This window comes from Hemicordylus capensis, chromosome 4 (genome assembly GCF_027244095.1).
Source record: "Hemicordylus capensis ecotype Gifberg chromosome 4, rHemCap1.1.pri, whole genome shotgun sequence".
Taxonomy (NCBI): Eukaryota; Metazoa; Chordata; class Lepidosauria; order Squamata; family Cordylidae; genus Hemicordylus; species Hemicordylus capensis.
In genome coordinates this window covers 211,192,149-211,206,589 of record NC_069660.1, presented here as the reverse complement: position 1 = coordinate 211,206,589, position 14,441 = coordinate 211,192,149, and the positions used below count along the sequence as shown (strand labels likewise).

The following is a 14,441-nucleotide window of genomic DNA, read 5'->3' as shown; positions in this document are numbered from 1 at the left end:
GATGAATGATTAAAATGGGCCCCTCGCTGCAGATTAGCCAAGGAGACTTTCAGCCATGCAGGGTGAACCTATGTTTGTTTTCTCAGAATTCTGAACAAATTCAGTCAAGTTCGATTCCAGGAGGTTTTTCACAGGAGGCTTTTAAAGCCCTTTAAGACACATCTCCTCTGGAATGGAGGTGCTGCATTCACATGTTGGCCAGATTGACCCTGAAGTCCCTGCAAGTTATTGGGGAGCAGTTCACACACAAGAAAAATAAAATAAAATAAAAGCACAAGCCATGCTTCACAGTTCTCACTCAGACCTTCTGGGTTGCAAAACAACTTGAACATAAGTGCATTTATAAATGAATGAATAAAATAAATATAATACTGTTTCTTCCAGAAGTTTTTGTAATTTTCTGCCATGAAACAAGCCACTTATAGGACTTTTTAGATAGTTTTTTTTAAGCCAGCAAATTTTCCAAGCCGTTTAAAAATAAATATTCAGAGACTTCTCAGTCCCTCCCCCCCATATCAAAGCCCTATGGCAAGCAGATCCCTATATATCCGGGTGTGGGGGTGTGTGGGGAAGGTAACCACAAAAAGGAGTTCACACTCTAACTGGCAGCAGGGGGTCTTCTGCTGCAGAGACCAGTGGTGGCCTCTCTGGCTGCCTCCTCCTTCCTGGCTGGCTTGGGCCCTACTGGAGTTCAGGCTTCACAGAGGCCTACACCAGACCTCCGTGGAAGCCCCGCCCACCCGCCGATCAGCTGAGAGGCGGGAGAAAAGGAGCTCTTTGCAGCTTGTCTGCTGCCTCGATTGCTGGCCAGGAGAACAAGCTGGGGAGACGGCGAACAGGGCAAGTGGCTGAGGAGCCTTGGGGCTGGGCAGGGGGCAATGGGGAGTCACGTGAGGTGCCTCTGGGGGGCCCCTCCAGGCAGTGGGGCCCCCAGACAACTGTCTCCCCTTGCCCGATCGTTGTTACGCGCCTGCTTGGCCAGCAGCCCCAAACTCCACTGTCAGAGGCCAGCAGGGAGACCTGGCTGCTCATAAGGCAGTGGCCAGGTACACTGGCTGTGAGACCACTGGCATAGGATGATACTTGCCACTAGGGGTTACAGGGTGTGTGTGTGTGTGTGTGTGTGTGTGTTCGTGCAACATGTGAATGGTGAAGGTTTGGACAGGTGGCTCCTGCCACCCCCTCCCCAGAGTGCCCTTGGTCTGGAGGAGTCCCCCAGAAGTCTTTCACCAATGGAGGTTGGGGACCAAAGCCCCCTACAAAAATTTTACTTCCTAATATGGGCTGCACTGATCAGGTGGAGGACAGGTTCATTTGCCAGTGCAAGGAGGAGATGCCAAATTGATAGGATGGGGGGAAATTGATGAGTGGACATATTCCTCCCTGCTAAGCCAGCCAAAGAGCAATTGGTCTCTGGAGAAGTTGCAGTCCCCTTGCCAGCCATCACTGTCACCGGGGGGAGGGGGGTAGAGGTGTCCGTCCATGCCCTTCCCTGCCCATACAGCACCTTTGCCCATCCTGGATGCTGGCAGTGCTCTGGTGCAGCAGCAGGCACCGGGGATGGAGCTGTCCTGACTGTATCCCCGGTGTATTTGCCTATTCCTATCCTGGGGTTCAGACAGAGCTGTCGGATTGCACAACCTGCCTTTCAGTCTAGTCCTGGACAGCCCCTTCCTGCTCAGCTGCCTCCCACCCCTCCCTGCTGGGTGAAGCACAGGTCACCCAGTTCGCAACTTGGCTAAATGCCTCATGGCACGCAAGGGGTCATGGTGCCTACCATTCGCCTGGAACACTCCCCAACCTCCATGGTCTTACTGATTGGTTCCGAAGAGCTCCAATCTTTGCCAAAGGTGGCCGAGAGCACTTGGAGCTGCTGCAGCCACTCACTCCACCTTCAGAGCCAATGGGAATATGACTGGTGACATGAAGTATCCTTTCCAGTGTGATGGCAGCAGAACAGCTCCCAGAATGCCATCTGAGTCCCTGGAGGCTAATGGCTCCTCCAGAACAACTAGCTGGGATCATGTGAGCACTTCACTGCAGCAACCCAGGAGCGATATTGATCATGTTCCAGACTCACCTGGTTAACCTTTGAGTCCAGAAAAGTGATTGTTTGAATGTTACCATAAGAAGACCAGTTTTTCTTTGTATTTGCTAACTGTGTGGGTTTTTTGGTTTGTTTCTTTTTTTAAGGGAGACAGTGTGCTCTATTGCTTATCAGTCATTATCAATACTTGTTTTTTCTGGACTCTGTATTTTAATTTTTATTTCTACTAAAACACATCTATATGTAATTTTATTGGTTTTGACACTTAAATGTGTAGAATTTATTCTTATGAGCTGGAAGCGGTCGTTCAGCATTGACATTTTAAGTATGACAATAATCCAAGTAATTGTCACTCATTCACTTAACTGGAGACATCTTTACTTCCTGAGAGAACTAATTAGAGTACAGTGTTACTATCTTTTAATTGCAAAAGTGTTTGTTTTTGTTTTCAGTTTTGCATTATGCCACTATTCTCCACAGCTCACGAACCTTAACGAATCTTTTAGTAAATGATGCTCTACTGCCACCTTCTTTGTCCATAAAACTCTTTGATATCCAGTGAAATCCCAGTATTCAAGCATTGTTCTCCCAATTAACGAAGCTTTCTGTGTCTGCCATGTAACCTCTCAAGGATGTCACTCTGAGGAAACAGCACTATAGCTATCGAACTAAAGCCACAGCCCGGTACATACTTACATGGTAGTAAGCAGCAGTGGCACAAAAAATAATATTAAGGATGGCACAAAATGATCCAAGTGCATTTTGGTGAGCAAGCTTTGTCCACATGTTAGATTACTGAAAGAGAACTAATGGTATATTTTATTTTAGTTATCACATTTTTATATTTACCACCCATACATCAATCTCTATGTGGGGTTCAAACAATTAAAACAATAATAAATGAAAGTTAAAACAAATAATTAAATACAGACAAACACTTCATAAAGAAGTACATTTTAAAGACTGTCTTAAAGTATGACAAAGAAGGTGGAACTCTTTTAGGTATTTGGGGCTACACCATTTAGGGCTTTATAGGATAACTAGCTTAACTTGCGCAGAGCATCTATGCACCCCACCTCTCACCACAGAGTTTTATTCACCCTCACCTGAGCTGTGCTCCTGCTCCTCCATCCCATTGCGTCCATCCCCCTCACCCCTCTAGGTCGCAGCTGCAGGCTTGCTGGTGCTGATTATCCAAGCCGCAGCCACCTAACCCCAGAGACCTCCCCACCCTCACCGAGCCCTTCTCCTGCTCTTTCCTGCAGGAGTAGCAGCAGCAGTTGACTGGGCCCTTACTCACTGCTGCTGCCATGGCTGCTTGTTCCCCTCAGGATGCCAACAGGCTTGGGCCCATCCCTCACCTGACTGCCTCCCTCCACCAATGGCCTCTGTAGCTCCCAACAGCAGCGACACTTGATCGGGCCCTTCCTTGCTGCCACCATGACCACTCATTCCCCTCAGGCCACTGACAAGCCCAGGCCCAGGCCCGTCCCTTGCCCTTCCTTCTTACTCTCTTCCCCTCCCTTCTTTCTCTCTCTCCTCCACTCACTCTTCCCCTCTTTCTTCCTCTCCCTTCTTTTTCTCTCTCTCTCTCTCCCTTCCTGAGTTAACAGATCTTGTTTCCTCATCCAATTCAAACAGTAGCAGCCTCCTTCTCCTGAAGGGGCTCCTCACAACTCCTCTCTTTGCAGACCTCTACCCGCTATCCAGAGAGAGAGAGAGAGAGAGAGAGAGAGAGAGAGAGAGAGATTCTTCTCTCCTCTACAATCTTCCCACCAGTAATAGCTGCATTCCAACTGCCCATAACCACCATAGGCTCCTCTTCACTATCTGCATATGGAATTCCCACTGCCCAATCACCATGGTGCTACTGCTATGTTAACTCTGATTCGTAAAGCACTGTGTGGGCGGGGCTTGCTACACACCATTTGCCACAGACCACCTATGCCATATAGATAGATAATCAGCACTTATGGACTAATCAGCTTTTATTCTTGATAGCTGTATTCCTATTTTCTCTTGTAAAAGTATCATTGATATTAGTGTGTGTGTGTGTGTGTGTGTGTGTGTGTGTGTGTGTGTGTAAAGAAGAAAATTTCCATTTCTTAGGGAGGGAGTGTGTGTGTACACATGTATACTCACCAGTCATCAGCAGAATGCCCCCAGGGCAGCAGGCAATTCAAACAGTAAAACAACCCTATCATAAAAATGATAGTGTAATGAAAATGTAAGAAGTAAAAGCACTCAGACAGAAGGAAAATAAAAACAGATTAAGTTTGTTGTATAAGACCTGGGAAAATAAAAAGGTCTTTGCCTCATGTCAAGAAGACAGCAAAGAAAGCATAAGACAAAGCTCTCTGGTTCAGAAAGCATTTCAAAAACAGGCCACCACTACAAAGAAAGTCTTCTCCTTGGCCACCAACTGCCTCGCCTCAGAAGGTGGAGCACCTGGAGAAGGAGCCTTGAAGGCTATCTCAGTAAATGTGCAGGCAGGCACATGTGGGGAAAGGCAGCCATTCAGAAACCCAGCCCACAAACCATATAAGACTTTAAAAATAAGCACCAGCAATTTGAACCGTGTTTGGAAATGCAATCTGGAATTTTCCAGAGTATGGGTTATTGTAGCTAGGCTATCACGCAAGTCGCCAAGGCTAGTTGCTCTTAGTACACTGGTTTTAGCTGGTGAAAGAGGCTACATTTGTTTTGATTCTGTGTATAATGTGTATGTAATATGGAAATACATTTAGGAATCATACTTTGGAACGGAGGGGGTAATGGTAAAGATTTTCTTCAATTAGTCACAAAATGGTAGGGAAGGGAGAGATGATAAAATATCTGAGTGGTGGCTACAGCAGCACTAAGCCTCACAGTTCGGACTAAGGTGTTAGGAAGGGAACAGGGTTAAGAAAAGTGCCATATACTGAGCCCTTTCTCACGATCCATGAGGAAGGGCTTGATGGGGCAAAGGAGGAAGCTGCAAAAAGCTTACCTCCCCTGCACATGATCTTTGTTGCTTTGCCAGGAGGGGGAATCACCTGCACATACAATTGCCAGTCTCTGCTGGCAGCAGGGAGGTTTTGGGGCTGGGAGGCCCCCAGAACTCCCATCATGCACTGTGCAAGTGCACGATGAATGATGGGGATCCCCCCTGATGCCAGGGAATTGGGACAAGGGATCACTTACTCCCATAACCTCATTTTAAAGGCGGGTTTGCTGCCAGGAGCTGCGCAGCTCCCAGCGGTTCTGACGATCAGCCAAGACCGGGCTTGGCTTCCTTAGCCCGGTTTTGGCGGATCGTCAGAACAGCCTTACTATATTTTTTTTCTGTGTTCCCACAGAACCCTGTACAATATTAAATGTACTTACAGTAATGCATTATTTACTGTGCAACTGAAAAACAGTGGATGCAAAATTAAAAACACTCATCCTGCAGTTTCAATGTCATTCCTGTTTTTACCAGAAAATGACCTGATTTTGCATTTAATTTTGGTACTCCTATCAAAATATTCATTTATTTTTGTCAGTATCTTGAACTGCAGCCACATTCAGTGATGTAATACAACACAATGTCATTCCACATACTATAGAGTATGTTATTGGCTATTAGTTAATCTGTTGCATCTATTTTACCTCATCAACTGCAGTTATCCATTTAGTTTATTATTCCTCAATTACGTATTGTATCTCTATGTAAATCTTTTAGTCGAGTTAATTTAATCTCTTCCTTTTTACATATGGGAAGTTATTGGGATACTCATGAGAATACAGTTAAGGGACAAACCAGAGATAATCTCAGACTAATCCGTAAACTATCCTCTGGAAATCTGACCACTAGATTCCAGAACTATGTACATATACAACCCAGGTTCATTTACTGTCCACATATGTGCCTCACCCTTCATTAAAGAGCACTGTACATATGTTTCCCCCATTTTATTCTCAGAAAAAAAGCTGTTAAAAAGTGGTACTGGTCCAGGGTCACCCAACAAGGTTCAGTAGAAATGCACATGATTTGCACACAGAAGGCCCCAGGCTTAATTCCTAGTGTTTCTAAGTAAGGCTTGGAAAGACCCCTGTTTGCAAGCCTGCAGATCTGCTAGCTGTCAGTGTAGATAGTACTGATCTAGATGGAGCGATGGGTATAGGACAGCTTCATATGTTCATGAAGCCAGGACTCTGCAGGCTAGCTTTCTGTCCACTGGTAGCGGGAAGAGGGGAGATCTTCCTCTTTGTTAAGCACATAAACACATTTTAAGAACATGAATGCATTTCTGGGCTACAATAATATATTATAACTGGGTTTTATTCTCAATTCTAAAGGATCTTATTTTCACCAATATGCCATGGGCACAATCTGCATTTATTTCACGGAGACTTGTGTGGGTGTAGTACTTCAAGAACTCAGCTGCCTGAGTGATTACTTGTACAGCCCTCTAACTCATTCTACACTTCCTCTCTTCTAATAGCGGGTCAGCAATTTGGAGACAATATGAGAAGCACATGGAAAGATTCCAGCAATCATAAATGGGTTTGCTTCAGTTTTTGTGAAACAAGCTCTTTGAAATTAAAAAAGAGCATGAGTAACTCGATTAAAAGCAATGGGCACATCAAGGCACGGATGAGACAGTGAATACACTATTGAGCATCATGGATTAAGTTTTCTTTGCATCATTAGTGCATATCCATGTCATTCAGCTCTGGATAATTGAATAAGGAGTCAAGTGGCCTGGTTTTTCCATGCCAGAAGTGGACGATGAGCTCATCACTAAAATAAAATCTGGTGGTTGGCACTGATTTAATGAAGCATCATTGCACAAAGTTAAGTTATTAATTTTTAATGAATAATTTTTTTAGACAAGGAAATTTTAGTGGATATAAGTTTGATCCTACAATTCTCACTATTTTCTTGCAATAACTGTTCTCTGGGCAATATAATTCTATTCTTCTCAGGCTCGTTCACATCTCATTTCTCTTGTGGGAATTCTGGTATCATGTGCGACCTCCAGTGAATGCCAAGAGGAACTCTTGACATGTACAGTAGTATGTTTTGTGACCCCCCCCCACACAGCCATATAAATCACTGTGGGAGTGTTTCCCCCTCTTTCTTTGTGTTCTTCTAGGAATGTGCTGAGTGCCTCAAAAACTATGCAAGAAAAAGTGTAAAGCCATAGGCATAGAATGCATGTTGTGACTTCCTGCGATAAAATGGAGTGTATTGAAAGCAAAATTCAAATGAAGTATAGCAGTTTTCTTTATCTCCTTGGCACATGTGAATAGAAATGTTTCTTAAATAAGGCTTCTGGGAACCAAGTCAAGAGGGCAGGAGCAAAAAAAAAAGTTCTTTATATTCATAGTTATGGCTGAGTTTGTTTTGATTATTCCCTTTTATAAAGGAGCAACTCTGTCTCAGTTATAGGAGGAGACAATGTATAATTCAATGTATGTCTCAATAATCCTTAAGTATAAGGGTATGTCAGTATTATTATCCTCACCTTGTAAGCTATATCAGAGTTATTATCCATGCATTGGAGATGAGGAGAGCTGCGGATGAGAGATACAGGTTTGCTTATGTAATTCTGTCATAGTGAAAAGATTTTAATTGGGACTTCTTAGTTCACAGCTCAGTCTTTTAGTCACTACACTATACCAACTGTCAATGAGAACGACTACTACTATGAATATTTATATACCACTCTTCAACCAAAGTTCTCACAGGGATTTACACAGAAAAACAAATAATACATAAATAAGACAGTCCTCTGTCCCCAAAGGGCTTACAATCTTAAAAGTGACATAGGGCAGACACTAGCAACAGCCACTGGAGGGATGCTGTGCTGGAGTTTGATAGGGCCAGTTGCTCTTCCCCTGCTAAATATAAGAAAACCACCACTTTAAAAGGTGTCTCTTTGCTCAGTTAGCGGCCTTACTAATATTAAGGCTAAGATGAAAGTTCTCCTGGGAGAACTTTTGGCTTGACATTTTAGAGGTGGAGGTGTGAAGATTGCAGGGAGGGCGGTTGGGGGAAAGGTCCTGGCAGGGATTGTGTGCATATGCTCAGTCTTTATTATATTTCAAATGTGCTGCTTTTACTTTATTTCCTGATCCTTCTGTCCTTCAGTCCTTAATTAACTGGATTCTACACCTACCTCATTTATAAAGAAGTCAAGCCAGCCTTTTCTCCTAATACTATTGGAAAACATTAAATAATACAGCTAGTATCTTTTATGTTGTGTCACATAGCAGACAAACAAAAAATAACACTGCACAAGGACTTAGCCCGCCCGCCCCCACTTTTAATGCAGAAGACCTGATTTCTGTAAACAACCCCCTAAAGGTACTCTCTACCAATGGCAGTCCACTGCAAAATAGATAAGGTTCTCATTATGTATCCACCATGTCTTGATCATAATTTCTATCATGGGTGACATTCTGGTCCAGTTCTATCAGGTACATTCTGTGTGAGTCCTTTAGAATACTGGGATAAAACTCTGCTGAATAGGGGATCATTTTGCCTTAGGGGGAGAGAGAGAGAGTCAAAGTGCACACAGTTCAAGGTGGATTTCTAGTCAGATTCTGCAGCACTGGGACATGTTAAAAAGAAACCTTTTCTGAATTGAAGTGGCTCAAAAGGAATTAAATTAAGTCTTTAATGGCTGGATTTTCTCCAGAGCCATCAACACAAATTACTCTCCAAAAAGAGTTGGCTAAATACAATAGCACACTGAGAACGGAACAGCAAAAACTTAATGCTGGTATTCCATGATGCATTTTGTTTTAGTGAATTGCACTGTCTGTTTTTCCCCTCTGCCTCTTGTCGGCAGAAAGCCACCCAACCCCCCAACCCCGCCAAAGAGATATATTTTAAACAGTTTTAGTACAATTGCTTGTTAATTATATTGGTAGCATCTGATAAAGAGAACCCCATTTGAGAATTCTTTAATGTTTCTTGATGTAATAGTCCTGTACAAATATCTCCATTTTGAACATATGCAGTGAACAGTGGCGGCTGGTGGCTCCGAGGACTGAGTGGGCACTAGGCAGGGCAGGTAATGGGCAGAGCCAGTGTGGGTGCTGCTGGAGGTGGAGCCAGTGTCTCTCAGCCCTACCTTGGAGATGCCAGGGAGGGAACTTGCAACCTTCTGCATGCAAGCAGGCAGCTGCTCTTCCCTGAGTATCCCCATCCCCCTCTGTCTTCAATTGCTTCATAACAGTCAGAACAGTTTTCTCCAGCATGGAGATAGGCAGGCTTAATCTGTCAAATCCCTGCTGATATGGGCACAAATATTATGGGGGCAGGCAGAGAAGCAACATTAGCTGTGCATTACAGAGAAGCCTACATCACTAAGATGATCAGTAAAATATAGCGTAATTAATTCAGTAAGTACAAGTTGAGTTTATATTTTTGGATCATATTCCTTCCCCCCACACCATTTTCTTCAGCAATTTTTTTTAATATTGTAAAAGGCTACTAGTTTCCTCCTCTTTGAATAACCCTTGAAGCATGGCATAGAGAGACAGGTGGCTATAAACTCTTTCAAAAATGGAAACGTGAAAAGCCAAGGAGCAAGTATTTTGGTTTTTTTTTAAAAAAATAAATTTAAAAATACCATATAAAAGCCAGTGTTTAAAACTGTTTTTTAAAATGTACATTGTTAGTACATAGCTGGTCCTCTCCTAGTCCATGTGAGAGGAGATAGGACTGCAGACAAACACCATATTTTGGCTAAACATTCTTCTTTTAAAAATAAAAGAGATAGGAAGAGGTAGGAAACTGAGATTAATAATACAAAATTAATAGTAACAACAAAACTGGTCAGCTCCCACTCATGTATCAGATATTTTTATATAACTCGTTTGAGGGAAGTTTGTATATAGGAGGAGGGAGAGGGCAGAAGTTTTCCCCAAGTCCTTCTTGACAAGCCCTTGCTCCTTTGCCTTTCCTTTCCCCAAACACTTACTGTTCCCCTCTTTCTCTCATTTTAAATTGTCTTGGCTTTAAGGACCAGGAGCTCCCACCAGCCTCTTCTCAATTTGCCAGCTCTCACATTTCCCTTTTTCAAAGCAGCTCAGAAATATTTCCTTGCTTCCGAGTCTCCTCTTTGCAGGGTGGCCTAGGGTTCTTGGCATTTCTCTTCCTCCCTGAAGATGACTTGATGGGATCTGAGAGAAATGAAGGAACTGGGGGAAATATTCTTTGCAAAAGAGAGATTGCAAAAGCTGCAGTGTAAATAAAGAGAGCAGCAAACACACTTAATAATTGGATGGGGACAAAACAAGCCAGGAGGAGGAGAGAGAAAAGAGTTTTTGCTGGTCAGTAAAATTGCAAGTGGCTGATGAGATAAGGTCATTGTTGTAAAAATAAACTAATTTGAAGCATTTGAAACTAATCCCAGTGAATGAACTCAGTCTGAGAGAAAAGGAGGAAGGAAGCAGAGATGGGGGTTGTGCAAGGCAAGGGAGAGAAATGACTGTAAACATCTCCCCCTTCCTCCCCAGCCTCCGTTTCACCCTTCTATTGTTCAAACATACCAGCATGAAATCCATATTTTAAGCATTTAAACCAGACTGATTAGTCTCTCACAGAGAAAGAAAGGCTGCCAGTGCCTCCTTTCCCCACCCACTTGAGCCTGTAGACTTGGAACTCAAGTCTCGTCGAATCTGCTGGGCGGTGACGACATCGCCCTCTTTATAAAAAAAAAAAATTCAAGCATATCCTGACTGCCTTTCCTGGGTGTGAAATCTTTGGACTACGCAGGCGCTGAGCAGTGCAGCATGGGCAATGGAGCCACCGACCACCCCAGAGTCCGAACGGGGAGGGAGGGGAACAAGGTGGGGAAAACAGTGGGAGAGGAAGCCCTCTGTTGGACAACACTGGGCATGGGTCAGGAGACAGGGGGCAAGAGAGGGGAGGAGGGAAACAAGAAGAGAGACAGCGAGCTGAGAAAGAGATAAGGGGGCGTGTATGTACTGGGGGGCGCCACCACTTTTGCCCTTATAGAGGAGCCGCTCCTGGTAGTGAAGCCCGGTTCAGATCACAAACAACATGGAAAAGCCTAAGATTGAAAGACTTGCAACATTTTGTCCAATAGTTCCACCACTCCTACAGATGTTTTTCCAAAAACATTTCACTTGACTATTGGTGGAATTTACCCGAGTTCACAATACTTAAGAATGGTTAAAGTACAACGTATTAATACCCCCGACTCTTAAGACAGAGATACTTTTACCATTCTCCAGTATTAAAACATCAGATCACTTAAATGTATTTGGAAAGGTGCCTGGTCTTGATTTCATGATTCCTAATTAGAGGGAACTAGTTTTTTAATAGTATTCTGTTCCAATGTTTAATTAATTTCACTTTTTACAAAATGAGCAGGATCCAGAGTAGTGTTGCATTAGCGTTAACATTGTTTTGCTAGCATAAATATGTGTCTCTGTTTTCCAGTGGCAGCTGCACAGTATTACAGAGTTCCACAAAACACAGAGACACGTATTAAGGTCATTCTCACGACCGGCTTCAGTGGAGTGGGAGTGGGAAAAACTGGGTTGCGAGGCTCATATGGAGCCTTGAAACCCACTCCTGCCCCACTGCTCCAGAGCAGGGCTACTGTGTTGGAAAACCCAGCTTAAAACTGAGGTTAAAGGAGCAAAGCCCCAGCTCACCTTGGCAGCCCCAATCGTATGTGCGATCAGGGCTGTGTTCTTCATCTCCTGGCAGCCCAGCTCCCCGAGGATCACAGAGTCCCACTTAAAGCACGGCCAGGCAGTGGGAAGTCACAGCATTGCTGCGGGAAGCCTCTCGGCTTCCTGTGCGATGCAAGTGAGGTACTGGAGGACTTCATCCTCCAGATTGCCTATGTATTCAGCTGCCGCACTGGACATGTGGACGCATGGCACAGCAGAGCTCTAACAAGCATTTGATCATGTGGGGGAGGCAGGAAGGCTCCTGCCTTTCCCCCAGCCCTCCCTAGCCACCAGGGATTTTGATCGTGGGAACAGCCTCATTTTCTCACAACCACATGAGCCTGGATCCTGTTCATTGTTGTTTGAACCTCATGCTTAATCCGGGGAGCTGGTAGCCTACGATGTGGGCTAGGAAGCGTCATGTTCAAATCTTCCCTCCACCACCAATTCACTCGGTAGCCTAAAGCAAGCCACCCTCTCTCTCAGTGTGACTTCACACAATTGCTGCCAGTTCAGTAAGTCAGGGGCCAGAGGGTGCACACTCCCAGAAGGTGTGTTGTGTGAATCCACCAATGTCTGGTTTTCATGCTAGACTTCCCAAGATTCTATGAGATTCGCCCAGCTTCTGCAAATGGCATTTGGTAGAATCTTGGCAACTCAGTGCAGGCACTAGTGGGTAACCTTAAGCAGGCCATCCTCTCTCTCAGGCCACATTTCCATGTAATGCAGAAACGTGGGTCCAATGAACCCACGGTTCCGCTCCCTATCCCTCTTCCTGTCCGAATTCGGACATAACAGAGAGCATGCTCTCTGCAGTCAGGGAGACTACAGTGAGGAGGGGGAACTGGCTGTGCAGGCTTCCTTCTTGCATGAAGGACAGTCTGCACAGCCAATCACAGCTGGAGGGAGGGAGGAGCTTCCTCCCCCAACTCCAGTTCCAGACAGCTGAGCCTGCAGTTCTGCATTTGCATGTAACACACAGCTAATCTCCAGTTGGAGCGGCGAAACTCACTACAACTCGATGGTTCAAATTGGAGAGTGAAAGCTCAGGTTGCTTTCCATGTGGAACCATGCGGAACAGGTGGGGTGTCCGACATTTGGATGTACAGGTTTGGCAACCTTCAATTCTGGTTTTGCATTATGTTAGAATGGAACATCAGTGTGACTTCACACAATTGCCACCAAGTCAGTAAGCTGGTTCACATGACACACTCACTGGGAGCACATGCTCACTGGTACCTCTGGTTCTCAGCTTACTGTCTTGAGAGTGATCATGTGAAGCCACCTTAGCCTTTGCCCCTCATTTGCAGTATGTTGATGATAACAACAGTTGCCTATTTTACAGGACTGTTATAAAGTTTTCTCAGATATGTGAAGGATTCTGATCTTTTGAAATGTGCTTTAAAAATTATGTTATTATTTAATAGACACTAGCTGACCCTGCACAGAGCATTTGTGCAGTTTTGCACTGAGCCTGTGGCATCCAACCCCCACAACTCCCTCGCTCGCTCTCACTGCCCCCACAACTCTCTCACTCACTCTTGCCGCTCCCCACAACTCTCTCGCTCGCTCTCGCTGCCCCCACAACTCTCTCACTCGCTCTTGCCGCCCCCACAATTCTCTCGCTCGCTCTCACCCCCCCAATGCTCTTGTTCACTCTCGCAGCCCCCACAATGTTCTCGCTCGCTCTCGCCACCCCCACAATGCTCTCGATCGCTCTCACAGCCCCCACAATGCTCTCTCTCACTCTCGCCGCCCCACAACTCTCTTGCTCATTCTCGCTGCCCCCACAATTCTCTCTTTCACTCTCGCCACCCCGCAAATCTCTCGCCCGCTCTCTCCCCCTCACAAGTCTCTCACTCGCTCGCTCTGTCCTCTGTCTTTCTATCTCTGTCTCGCAGTCCTTGCTTTCCCCTGCCACTGCCAGGGACTGTCACCCGCTTGCCTGACAGCCTCCTGCTCCCTGCCACTTCATGGCGCAGCTCAGCCAACCGCCTGCTGCCCGCAGCCCCCGGAGCCAACTGTCCAGCTCCCAAAGCCGTCCCTAGCCTCCGAGCTCCCTGATGCTTCACGGAGCCCCTAAGCCAACTGTCAAACTGCTTTCCAGCTGCCCCGCAAAATTCCCTGCTACTCCAGAACTCTCTCCTCCTCTGTCATCCAGTCGCCTCTTTTCTACCACGTCCCCACGCATGACCCGTCTTGGAGAATTTATAATATAGATTATTCTGATTTTGACTTTCCACCGATAGCTAAACTTCTGGCTCATGTTATGTCAGGTTGTCCTATAGCTTCCATTATTTTTAAATTGTGAACATATATTATAAATGTAAACTTCAAATGTAATTGCTGATCAATTAAAGCAATTTATTTGTTTCTCACTATTAATTTGGTGGCTCTGCAGTCATTATATAATCAGTTTGTCTAGGGGTGTAGCTAGGGGAGAGTGCGCTCATTTTCACCCCAGCAGTACCTCATGCCTGCCGGCCATGCTCCTGCATGTTATTTCACATGCACAGTGCGTGTCCACTACCTCGAAGGGTCCATGTGGACCCTTCCAGGTAGGGTCATTTCCAAGTTGCTTCATTGTTGGCTGGATGTTGTCTTCGTTCTCTCCCTCAATCTGAGTGATGGAGAGAATAAAGAAAACACCTAGCCAACAATGAAGCTGGCTGGTAATGAGACCAGTCAGAGCTTGTGGGGAGGGGAGAAG

At 45.2% G+C, this 14,441-nt stretch overlaps 1 protein-coding gene across 1 annotated transcript in view; it reads left to right on the top strand.

Annotated features, from left to right (window-relative positions):
• LOC128323509 (uncharacterized) overlaps positions 1-14,441 on the top strand; it is a 309,256-nt gene that overhangs the window by 200,111 nt on the left and 94,704 nt on the right. The gene's annotated exons all lie outside the window — the stretch shown is intronic.